The sequence below is a fragment of the Oryctolagus cuniculus genome, chromosome 7 (genome assembly GCF_964237555.1).
Source record: "Oryctolagus cuniculus chromosome 7, mOryCun1.1, whole genome shotgun sequence".
Classification (NCBI taxonomy): Eukaryota; Metazoa; Chordata; class Mammalia; order Lagomorpha; family Leporidae; genus Oryctolagus; species Oryctolagus cuniculus.
Genome location: NC_091438.1, coordinates 73,938,223 through 73,950,968, shown reverse-complemented (window position 1 = coordinate 73,950,968; position 12,746 = coordinate 73,938,223). Strand labels below are relative to the sequence as shown.

The following is a 12,746-nucleotide window of genomic DNA, read 5'->3' as shown; positions in this document are numbered from 1 at the left end:
TAACATTTTGATTCTAGTTTACAGTTAAGAGGTATGGGAATAATCAGAAGTAAAAATGCTGTGTCAGATGAAATTTATGATTAAAAGTTTTTAAAAGCCACAATGCCAAATTACTCCTATGTTTTCCATAATTGCACATGGGAGTGCATGTGTTTCTACACCCTTCTCAATTCTAGAGCTCATCAAAATTTAAAACATTAGCTAGTTTTAGACTTAATAAAAGTATTTTGCAATTTACATTTTGAAATTAATGAGATTTTTCTTAATATATACTAAATTGATCTTCTGTATATAAAGATAATTGAAAAAGAATCTTGATGTGAATGGGATGGGAGAGGGAGTGGGAGATGGGAGGATTGCGGGTGGGAGGGAAATTATGGGGTGGGGGAAGCCACTGTAATCCAAAAGCTGTACTTTGGAAATTTGTATTTATTAAATAAAAGTTAAAAGGAAAAGAAATTAATGAGATTTTTAATTTTGTGTTTTTCCTGTGGACTAACCTTTTTGTGTATTTGACCTATTCTAATGGTTCTTTATTTTTTAAGTGTTTTTGTTGTTGTTTGCTTTTATTTATTTATTTATTTATTTTTAATTTGAAAGGCAGACTTAGAGTGAGAAAGAGATCCTCTACTTGTCATTCTCTTCCCTAAATGGCTGCAACAGCTGGGGCTGGGCCAGGGCCATGTTCAAGCCTGGTGCCTGGAACTCCAGCCAGGCCTCCCAGGTGGGTGGCAGAGGCCAAGTACTTGGGCCATCTTCTGCTGCGGGAAGGCACATTAACAGGGAGCTGGATCAGAAATGGAGCAGCAAGGGCTTGAACCGACATTCATATGGAATGCCAGCTTTGCAGACAGCAGCTTAACCTGCTATGCCATATGCCAACTCTTTGTATAAAAAGAAAATTGATTTCATGTGCATTGTAGATTCTTTTTCTTGGAGCTTTTTACTTTTTGATGTGTATACACACACAGTGTTGGGTATATAGATATTTCGAATGTTAGGTGTATAGATATTTTTGAATTATTAATCATAATTTCAGGTTTGTTGTCTTTCATATTTAAATGTTTTTAGTCTCAGTTTCTTTATCTTTCAATTTCAGATTTTCAGTTGTAAAGATTAAATGTGATTTTACTTAAAAACTATTTTCTGTAACCCAGGTTCTCAGTTAATGTTACAGAATATCCAAGTTTTGTAGCATTTGGATATGTTGAAATCTGATTTTCTATTCTTTTTTAAAAATTTGCTGTAGTTATCTCTCAGTGATTTTAGACTTTCTTTTTGGTTATCTTAGTGAAACTACTAGGCAAGAAAGGAAATTTGTGAGTCTTTAATGGAGATTTGTTGAATTTCTTTAAAGATTTATTTATTTATTTGAAAGGCAGAGTTTTAGCGAGGCAGAGGTAGAGGCAGAGAAAGAGATCTTCCATCCACTGGTTCACTTCCCAAGTGCCTGCAAAGGCCAACACTGGACTAATTTGAAGCCAGGAGCTAGGAGCTGCTTCTGGGTCTCCCACCCCGTGGGTGCAGAGGCCCAAGCACTTGAGCCATCCTTTACTGCCATCCCAGGCCATTAGCAGGTAGCTGGATTGGAAGGGGAGGAGCTGGGTGTTGGACTGGTGCCCCATGGGATGCTGCCACTGCAGGTGGTGGCTTTACCTGCTATGCCACAGTGCCAGCTCCATTGTTAACTTTTTAGATGCAGATTTTAAGCGTGGCAAAAATATTTAGTAGTTTTTTTGTTTTTAGTAAGTTAACTATATCAAGATGATGTAAGTAAACAACTAACAAAAGATTGATTTGTTGAAGTAAGTTTTTCTAAATTGTGTTTTGCTAGTATCCTGAAAGCATTGCTTATACACAGGTTCTAATATGGCTGTTGAACCCATTATCATTGGCTTGCTTAGCTAATTTGCAATTAAATAATACTAAGCATAACTGTTTTTGTGATAGTTGACTATAACTGTTTGTAATAGGTATATTAGTCAAGCTTTGGATTAAGGTTTTTAGATTTTAATTTTTAAAATGATTTTCTTAATGCTAGGATATTTTAATTAGAATTTCAGTTTACAGAGTATGTCTACTAAATGAAAGCACTGTATTAGAAGCAGTTGATTGAAAGATGTTTAAGACAGTATGTGCTCCTTGAGAGCAGAGATCTTATTTGTTTTTTGTTTCTTCATCATTAATAATGCATGTACAATACTAAGTATGTACTCGACTAACATTTGATGTCTTGAGAAAGTGTCAAGGGTTTCAGTATGCTTGTAATCTCTGAGCTCTTTATTGTGGATAAGGTAAATACCCGTTGTTTTGTAAAAGATTCATTTCTGCTGAAGATACAAAAGATTATATCTTTCAGGACCTCATCTAATTGGAGAGAGTTAAGTACCTTAGGTTTTAAGTGCAATATGGGTACAGGAAGAGAGAAGAGTTTTGTTTCATAGAATCAGTAAGTTTCATTGAAGTGGTGGGCTGTGATCTATGCTTTGGATATAGGTTGAGGCATGGTGGAGGGAGTAAAGATCAATACAATTTGAGGGACTGACAGAACCGAACTTGTGTTGGTAGACTAGTGCACATCCATATTGAGTAATGAGTAATTTGGCTGTTTTTCCAAAAGAAATTTTTTTTTAAAGGGAAAAGGTTTATTGTCAGGTGGGGGAAACCTGACAGGCTGCCTCCTCGTGCACAGAGAGAACAACCCAAAAGAATATTGAGCAGAAATTATGCCAAATACAAACAATGTGAAGGAAAATTATTATAAGTATTCTTGAGAGTAGTTCATATACACACAAAAGCTGGATACCATGTCTTCCAAAAAAATTCACAAAATGTCACTTATTACCAAAACTGAATAGAGAATCGGATTAAATCTGCAAGTCTAAATGGCAGTGTTCTGGAAATATAGAGACTATTTAAATCACAACATAATAATACATTCGGTAACTCAGACTGAGCATCTCTGAAACCAAACAGCCAGTTTTCTTTGACAAATAAAATATAGTTTTAAAAAAGTGATGGAGAGAGAATTTGTAGGTTAAAAGACTAAGAGGAAGTATCAACCTACTGAATGTGTTGATCTTGTATCATCCTGATCTTCTCTGCATTATAAACTCTACAAAAATAGCCATCTTTTTTGTATGTTTTTAAATTGTTTTTTGGAGATATTAGAAATTTTAACACAGTTACATTTGATGATTTTAGTGTAATTTTTCTTGATGTGCTAACTATATTGTTTTATTTGAAAAAAATGGAGAATGGGTCAGAAGTATTTACAGATAAAATAATATGGATATCTGGAATTTGTGTCAATAATATGACGAGAAAAGTAGAAAGTGGATATGGTAGTTTTTGCTGTGGGTTGCTAATGAATGCTGGACTGATGATAGAGTTCTTCTGGGTCGTGATACTGTGGTGTCTACAGTTGGCCACAGTTGTTATAAAAATAATCACTATTTAAAAACTTTTTAAAAAAGTTATCTTGTGGTAACTTTGTTATTGCTTTTAAAGTAAAAATATTGTTTAACCATTTTAAGTATACTTACAACTGAATTTAAAAAGCAGTAACAGTTTAGCAACACAGATAAACCAATACTTTCACAGAAAATTCAGATTTTTTCCAAAGTTTTTGATTTATTCATTTACTCAGTTACTCAGCAGTTTCTTAGAAAACTGCTTTCTTGAGAACCTGGAATTTTTCAGAATTGTATATCATTTTTGGATTCTCATTTATTGCTGATACTGAACATATGGTTTCTCCTATTCATTTGTCTTGCCAGAGAACTGAACTAAACTGTCCTTTCAAAGAATCAACTTTTATATTCACTTCTTTCTGTTCCATGGTTCACTAATTTCTGTTTTTGTTTTTCCTTTTATACCTTACACTGGATTTATTTTGCTGTGTGTGTGTGTGTGTTCATTTTATGTTTACAAATTCCTTTGTGATGCTTAAAAATGCCTTCAAGGTTCAAGATGATACAATGTTAGCTTTGGCAATAAATTTTTTTACTTTTGGAGTTCTTTTTTATCTTTTTAAGCCTTGTTGTATATGCTTCAAAATATACCAAAATAGAGGGGATGGTAGAATGAAGCAAAGTAGATTTTGAGTTTAAAGAATACTACCCCAGCAACCTCCATTATAATCAATGTGTAATTTTTGTTGTTTGTGTCATTTTGAAAGCAAGAGCTTAAACATTTATTTTCTAGTCTGTAGCAGTGTTCATTCTTTTTAGAGTGCTTAGATTGTTTTCTCTTGGGTTCTTAACAGTAGCTTTGATACTTGTTTGAAGTATCATTTCTTGCTTCAGACCTTTAATCAACCCTTTTGTTAAAGTCTTGGTTCTTGTAGGTGGGGAAGTGGTCCTTTGAGAACCCAATACTGTGGGTCCCTAAGTGCTAATTGCTGTTAGGTTGTTAATTGCTTCAAGGCCCTTTCAGTGAACAGGTAGCCTTTCTTTTTCTTTTCTATTTTATTATTATTTTTTTGGTGATAGAATTTACTCATGTACTTCTAAATTTCATGCAAATGTAAATAGGTAAATTTGGGTAAGGAAAAATTTTTAAATCCTTGCATATGGAGGGTTTTTGAAAAGTTATTATAAGAAATTTTTTTGCACCCAAATAAACATCATTTAATTCTATTTTTCCACATAGTGTTTGAATTACCCTCTTAGATTGTGAGGTCATTTGTCATTTCCAGTTCATATTTAAGGTTATGGTTTTTACCTCTTTGATTTTACATTTGTGTCTCAGTGTACTAAAAAATCTTACTTGCTAGCATTGATGTTGTTACACATACATAAGAACACTAGTTTTTTAAAACAGCAGTTATCATTGTTATCCTAATATTGTGATTTGAGTATAGTGTATGATTTCTTTGCAGTCATTTTTGTCAGTATATTTCACAAAGAATATAAAGTAAAAAGTTAAGTGAGATAATCTTTTGTGGGTCTACCACCAAGGCGACAGGTTTGGTTTATTTTGGTTTTCATTTTTGGGGAGTTCTTTCCTTTTAACTAAATTTCCCAAAGTTGAAACTGTAGCCACAGTGAGAGAAGAGAAGTCTAGCTATCCTTAACCTTTGTATGGTCTACTTTGGTTTTTCTTTCCCGTTACAGATATCTGTTTTCCCATTAGTTTTTGGTTTATCTTTTTATTCAATATAAACAAGTGTGAATTTCTTCCTACCATTTCATTCCTTCCAAAGAGAAAAAAGGTAGCATGGTATGTACAATGTTTTGTCTTGGCTTTTTCAGTTAAAGGAATATATCCTAGAGATCACCCATGGATGTATATGGAAGATTTTCTCATTTCTTTATACTGCTGCAAAGTTTTTTGTAGACTGATATTTGAGGTTTTCCCCAACCTTCTAAAAGTTGTTCTATATAATCAATAACTTTGTGCAAATAAAATCTTGCCAGTATTAAAAAATGTTGTGGTTTCTTTAGAATAGACTGATGGGTCGATATTTAACTACAAATGTAATTTTACTATATATTGCTAAGTTCTTTTTAGTGTAGCATTGTGTTTTGCTATTACATCAGGAAAGTATGGGTTCTTGTTTCTCCATAGCCTGTCCAGTAGAGCAGTGTCAGAAGTTTGGAGTTTCGCCAGTTTGATTAATTTGTATTTGTCGGGCAATTGCTGTAGCATAGTAGGCCAAGCCTCTGCCTATGGTGCTGGATCCCATATGGGAGCCAATTCCTGTCCTAGCTGCCATAAATTTTTTCTTATTCTTTCCCATGTGGTTTTGTTGTGTAAACAAACAAAAAGTCTTCCTGGGTTCTGAACATGTGGTTCAGAAGTATTTCGGGAGAGGCCGGCGCCGCGGCTCACTAGGCTAATCCTCCGCCTTGCGGCGCCGGCACACCGGGTTCTAGTCCCGGTCGAGGTGCTGGATTCTGTCTCGGTTACCCCTCTTCCAGGCCAGCTCTCTGCTGTGGCCCGGGAGTGCAGTGGAGGATGGCCCAAGTGCTTGGGCCCTGCACCCCATGGGAGACCAGAAGTACCTGGCTCCTGCCATCGGATCAGCGCGGTGCGCCGGCCGCAGCGCGCTGGCTGCGGCAGCCATTGGAGAGTGAACCAACAGCAAAAAGGAAGACCTTTCTCTCTGTCTCTCTCTCTCACTGTCCACTCTGCCTGTCTAAAAAATAAATAAAAAATAAAAAAAGTATTTGGGGAGAAAAGAATTGGCATTTATATTGAATATCTACAGTCTGGTTTTTATTATTATTTCTTTTTTTTTTTTTTTTTTTTTTTAATTTTTTTTTTTTTTTTTTTTTTTTTTTTTTTTTTTGACAGGCAGAGTGGACAGTGAGAGAGAGAGACAGAGAGAGAAAGGTCTTCCTTTGCCGCTGGTTCACCCTCCAATGGCCGCCGCTGCAGCCGGCGCACCGCGCCGATCCTGGCAGGAGCCAGGAGCCAGGTGCTTTTCCTGGTCTCCCATGGGGTGCAGGGCCCAAGCACCTGGGCCATCCTCCACTGCACTCCCTGGCCACAGCAGAGAGCTGGCCTGGAAGAGGGGCAACCGGGACAGAATCCGGCGCCCCAACCGGGACTAGAACCCGGTGTGCCGGCGCCGCAAGGTGGAGGATTAGCCTATTGAGCCACGGCGCCGGCTCTATTATTATTTCTTAAAACAGTTTAACAGTGATTTGCATAGCAGTTACATTGAGGTATTGTAAGTTCTGTAGAGATGATGTAGAGTGTATGGGAGGATGTGTGTAGATGCAAGTGTGACATCATTTATATAAAGGAATTGCACACCCACCCATTTTGATATTTCAGGGCTCTTGGGATCAATTTTCTGTATATCAGTGAATATCTATATTTAGGTTGTTTCAGTTTTATGAAAATGATGAACTTATGGTGTCTGTGACTTTTACTTTAATTTAGTAACTTCAATAATTATCCATATTTTTGTGTACAGTTGTAAATACTACCGTGGAATACATCCCCCTAAAAGACTACTTACTCTCTTCCTGGGATATTTGGGTTATTTAAAGTTTTTACTTTAATGCTTTGATTTCTCAAGCATTTATGCAAGTTTGAGTTTATCTTTAAGGGTATATATTACTGGAATGTAGAGAATGTGAAACATTGCAAAATATTGCCAAGTTATTTTCCAGTTTATTTTCTCATCCATAGTGTAGACAAGTTCTTGGCTGTTTCAGATAATCTTCAACAATGCTTGCCTTTAATTTTGTAATGTTTGCCAATCTTGTGTATAGTGTCTTTGGTCTTTCCATGTATTTCCCTGATTACTAATGAAATATGTTTGTCTTTTACATTTATGGCCATTGGTGCTTCTCTTGTGAGATTCTGTGGAAACACTGACTTGTGTCTTCTGCTTAATAAAAATTTGAATTTGCCATCTAACAGGTTTTAGCTGGTTTTGTGTTATCATATAAGTTGTGTTATGATTGCTGATTTTTCTTGGCTATTTGCGTTGCTGGTATTTCCTCTGAGGCTGTGATGCCTTTTCATAAATAGAAGATAATTAATTTTCATGTATCTTTAATATGCCTATGAGTTCCCATTGAATCCTAGTTAAAAATTATTTACGTGATTCCATTCTTACCTACACATTTTAATTTTCCCTTGTTCCTTGGGACATCTTCCATATGATTGTTGGAAGCCTTTAAAGCAGGCCTAAATCACAACTCTGAAGTTTTAAAACTATTGTGATTTTTTTTTTAAATATTTTTGTGTTTATTTGAAAGACTGAAAGAGATGTTCCATCTGGTGATTGACTCCCCAGATAGCCACAGCAGCCAGGGCTGGACCAGGTGGAAACCATGAACCAATAGATTCATTCAGGCCGTCTTCCACCGCTTTTCCCGGGCTATTAGCAGGGAACTGGATCAGAGATGGAGCAGCTAGGACACCAAACAGCACCCCATGGGATGTGGGTGTTGCTGGCAGTGGCTTTACTTGCTATGCTACAATGTTGGCTCCATGATACAGTTTGTTACTTACAGATATTTTGGTCATTTTATTGTAGAATTTGTCAGTATTTCCTTTTGCGTCTAGTTTTCTTAATTTTAAAACTCCATAGATATCCAGTGTTTTCATATTTTGATATTCATATATATGAACCTCAAATTTTTTGTACCAAAATAAACTTAACTTTTAATTCCATTTCCTATAAACTTTTGAAGTACTCTTATATTTTAAAATTTTTTTTAAGATTTGCTTTTTACATTTGCCTTTCTAGAAAAATTTGTTTGGTGTAGGGATCCAGTTACATTTTTATTGCCCTTAGAGAGTTAATTAAATTAAAATCTGCTGTGCCCCCCCCTCCCATATTACAGTTATCTCATGGTAAAGGGTAAATAAGCTACTGCAACTAAATGCAGAACATTGTGGTCCAATTAGGCCAGAAGTTTATTTCTCTCTATTAAGCAAAAGTTTTGCTGGTATAAGAAAATGGTATCAGTCTGCTCCAAAAGGTTATTCACTAGACCAAGTTTTTCTCATCTTTCTTTACCAGTCTCTAGACTTTGGCACTTGTAAGTGTAACTGTATTGCCTCTCCTCCCCCAACGACTGGAGGTTTGTCTATATTGTCAGTTTTTTTTTTTTAAATCGGCATTTGATTTCATTGATAATTTTTAGTGTATCATTTTTGTGTATTTTTATTGGTTGTATGAGTTAGTGCTTTTCCAGTCTGATGAGTAGTTAGTACTCATTCTACTTAATTGTCTCCTTGGTAGAACTTCTGTACTTAAGGAGGCCAAGAATTGAAGCATGCCCACCTTGAGAATCTAGTTTTTGTCAGCAACTTGATATTCCAGTCTTTGCCCCATGTCTCCAGGGCAGAATATGTTCTGTCAGTTCAGTAGAAATCAGGAACTCTTGTCAGTGTCAGCCTTTAGTTCTTGCTGGCCTTTGTGGGGTCCTAGCAGCTTTTCTATGTGGGAATGATAGACAGTAGTTGGATTGAACTGTTAGAATGAACAGAATATCTAATAACCATGACAAGAAAAAACAGTTTGTATTATTGGAATGACTATCAGGTGACCTTTAATCTGTACTTACTTTTGAACGTACGTTTTTTGTTAAACACATGTCTATCTGATTGACATGCGTTATGTCCTCAATGATCATTTTCCTAATTATTTCTATGGGTGTCAGTTTCTCTTGAAATGGTAGTTGATATTAGGCAGGAGAGGAGTTTCTGTGGTCAGATATAATGAAATATCACTGCCAATCTTAGCATTAAATTCTTTTAGTTGAATCTAAGATAAGTTAAAATTTTTAAAAGTATTTTGAATTTAAGTAGCACTAATTTAACTTCTTTGTGTGAACAGCTATTCATCACTACCACTGATTCATTTTCTGTCTATTCCAAGTTCAACAACTAGGCTGAGATGTTTTGGTAATGTTAACATTTATTGTCAGTACTACAGAATCACTTTTGGAAATAATTGTTGGAAGATTGTTACTCATTGAAAAGGCAAACATAATAATTGCTTTTTGTAAGTTATATTAAGATGCCTTATAAAAATGTTCAATTATTTTTATAAATTCTCAAAAATTGCAAATAATTTTATATTCTTCTGAGTCAGTTATATTAAATATACTCTTCTAATGACAGATATGAAATCAAGGGAGAAAAATGACTGCAGATAAAAACTTTGTTAAAGATTTTTAAAACTTTGCCATGCATAAAGATGCATTGCTGGAAGGAAAGAGCATCACACACAGTATTAGAGGCTTTCTTTTATACTTGAATAGACCCAAGATTCCCTACCCATCATCTTCCAGAATAATTAATTCACTGTGGTGGAAGGATTTTGATTTACAAGTAATCAGAGTAAACTGATAGTAACGTTTTTAAAAGGTCGGATACACTTTTGAAAAGTAGGGGAGTTGTGTTTTCGAAAATGAAGGAGGTAAGACGACATTGAATATGTTTTAAGGGGTTAGTACTTCTTATTCAGGTGAATAAAACATTAAGGATTTCTTCAGATTTTTGTTTGCTTTTACTTTTAGAATATCTGATCTGGAATTCTATTGATTTATGGAAAGGCTAATTTTATTCACTTTGTAAGAATCTTATGCTGTGGTGGGGGGTCAACTTTGATTTGTGTAGGGAGTGGCTTGATCTCAGGACCAAATATTTGATCCAAGAAGAAAGGCCATAAAGTAACAGTAGTCCTCCCCGTTACCCACAGTCTTACATTCCATCATTTCTGCTACTCATAGTCAGCAGTCCAAAAGTACTAACTAAAAATTCTCAAAATATGTTTTATAAGTTTTACTCTTTAAATTTTAATTTATTTGATAGGTAGAGCGATGGAGAAAGAGACAGAGTTCCCATCCTCTGGCTCACTGCCCAAATGCCTGTAACAGCCAAGGCTGAGCTGACAGAGCCAGGAATCCAGTTCAGTTCTTTCACATGGTGGCAGAAACCCAGTTACTTGAGCTGTCACTGCTGCCTCCCAGGGTCTACATTAGCAAGTAGCCAGAGTTAGGAATTGGATGTGGGTGTTGAACTCACATACTCTGATGTTGGTTACAGGAATCTTAACTGTTGTGCCATATACCTCCACGTAATTCACAAGTTTTAAATTGCAAACTCTGCTGACATCATCCTGCTCCACTCTTGCCTGGGAGGTGAATCATTTCTTTGTCCAACTACTTTATGTGCCACCTGTCAGTCATTTAGTAGCCATATTGTTTTTCAGATAGGCTCTTGCAGGATCACAGTGCTTGTGTTTAAGTAACTTTTGTTTTATTGAATAGTGACCCCCCCAAACACAAGGATAGTTACTCAAAGACGACATCAGGGCATGAAACGTGGCAGGATAGATTAACTCTGGTCATGTGTAGCATATAGAAGACAACATAGTATACTCATATATAGTGTTTGAAATTATCTGAGGTTTCAGGCACCCACTGCTGGTCATGGAACAAAACTCCTGCATGTCAGGAGTGTGTATTAGTTGTTAATATTTGTTCACTTATTTAGTCAACAAATATGTGAGGACTGTGTGATTAGTTGATGCTTTGGAATAGTTAACACTATTGATGTGAGCCAAGCATTTTGCCTGGTAATCACTGTCCATGTAATATCACATTTAATCCTAAGGGTTGTGATGTAGATGCTACACCTAATTTATAAATGAGGGACTGAAGTCTTAGATTGGTTAAGTACAGTTACATAGATGATAAGCAGAACCTGAGCTCCAGAGCCAGTTTTCTTAATACCATATTGTGTACTCGTCATGAAAATATAAAGAAAATTAGAAAATTTATTGTGGGTAGTGAACCAATTATGTAAACTCTAGCTTCAGAAGAACCTGGAGGCTTGTTAATATGGAGCTTGCATCCTGAGTAGATGTAGGATAGACCTGAGAACATGTCTTACTAATAGGTTTCTACATTTATTTTTAAAAGTAAATTTGTATTTATATATTTTTCACTTTATTGGAAAGGCAGAGAGAGAGAAAGTTTCAATTTGCTAATTCACTCCCCAGATTACTGCAACAGCCAGAGCTCATTACTCAATCTGGGTCTCTCATGTGGGTGACAGGGATCCATTACTTAAGCCTTCACTGGGCTATTTCCTGGAGTGTGCATTAGCAGGAAGCTGGATTGGAAGTGGAAGTACCTGGCCTTGATCCAGGCACTTTGATATGGATGTGGGCATCCCAGGCAGCATATTAATTACTGCACAAAATGCTTGCCACTAATGTTAGTCTTAGGGACGACACTTTTGAGAGTCTTTAAGGTATCCAGTTGTCATTAAACTTAACTACGCCATGCCTTGATTAGAAATTAGACTTGGTGGTCGATTAATGTGACTTGAAACTCTGTTTCTCATTCTTCTGTTTCTGTGAGCCTTTGAGATGGACTGAAAACCTTTGAAACATTTAAGGGATATAACTTTATGAATATATTTTTGTTCACTATTTTTGTGTCTTGTAATACAGTATATTTATGTGTTTAAACATAAATCAGTATAAATTTTGTGGTTAGGTTGTTTTGAGCTTTTTGAAATGCTCTGATAGATTACCTTTATACTCTTCTCATTTTGATGGTCACATTCAACTTTTCTGTACTGTTCATAGTGTTAATATTTAAATATTAATACCAATGTATGTAAATTTATTCTTAGTTAGGTAAAACAGTTAATTTAGCTGGTTTAAATATTAGCTTATTCAAGCTTTTTTTTTTTATAAACAAAAGCATTATAAAAATAGCTGAAACATTACTGACTGGTTTGAACGACTGTAGTTCCAAAACATAGATTTATGTAATCTTTTCTCCAAAGGATTTTAGGATATGATTCCATCTCTTTCACAGAAATCTCTGATTTCATAGATTTCACTTTTGCTTTGAGTATTCTAGCCACTGAAGTGTATACCTGTTTAGTTTGACATCTGACTCACCAGTATGGAATTCTGATTCTATAACGACTGAATTACCTGGATGAGTAAAGAGCTATTGGAATGGAGGATTCACAGAATGTTTCTGAGAAGGCCTAGATGCTCTACCACTAGTTTGGGAAATAATTGAAGTAGTTTTCTACAGCTTTTGATTATGCAACTTAACCTTTTTTTTTTTTTACTGTTATCTTTTGGGCTTGAGTGGAAGGAGGTTTGAAAGGAACTCTGTTCCATTTGTGGAAAAGGGAGAGGATAGACAAGAAGGTAGAGGGTGAAGTTAATTTCTTGCAATGATTAAAACTTATAGCTGTTCCCAGTGCTGTGACATTTGATGTTTGTTTTCCAGTAAATA

At 35.6% G+C, this 12,746-nt stretch overlaps 1 protein-coding gene across 5 annotated transcripts in view; it reads left to right on the top strand.

Annotated features, from left to right (window-relative positions):
• Positions 1-12,746, top strand: part of PTBP2 (polypyrimidine tract binding protein 2) — an 81,659-nt gene that overhangs the window by 10,355 nt on the left and 58,558 nt on the right. The window lies entirely within an intron of this gene.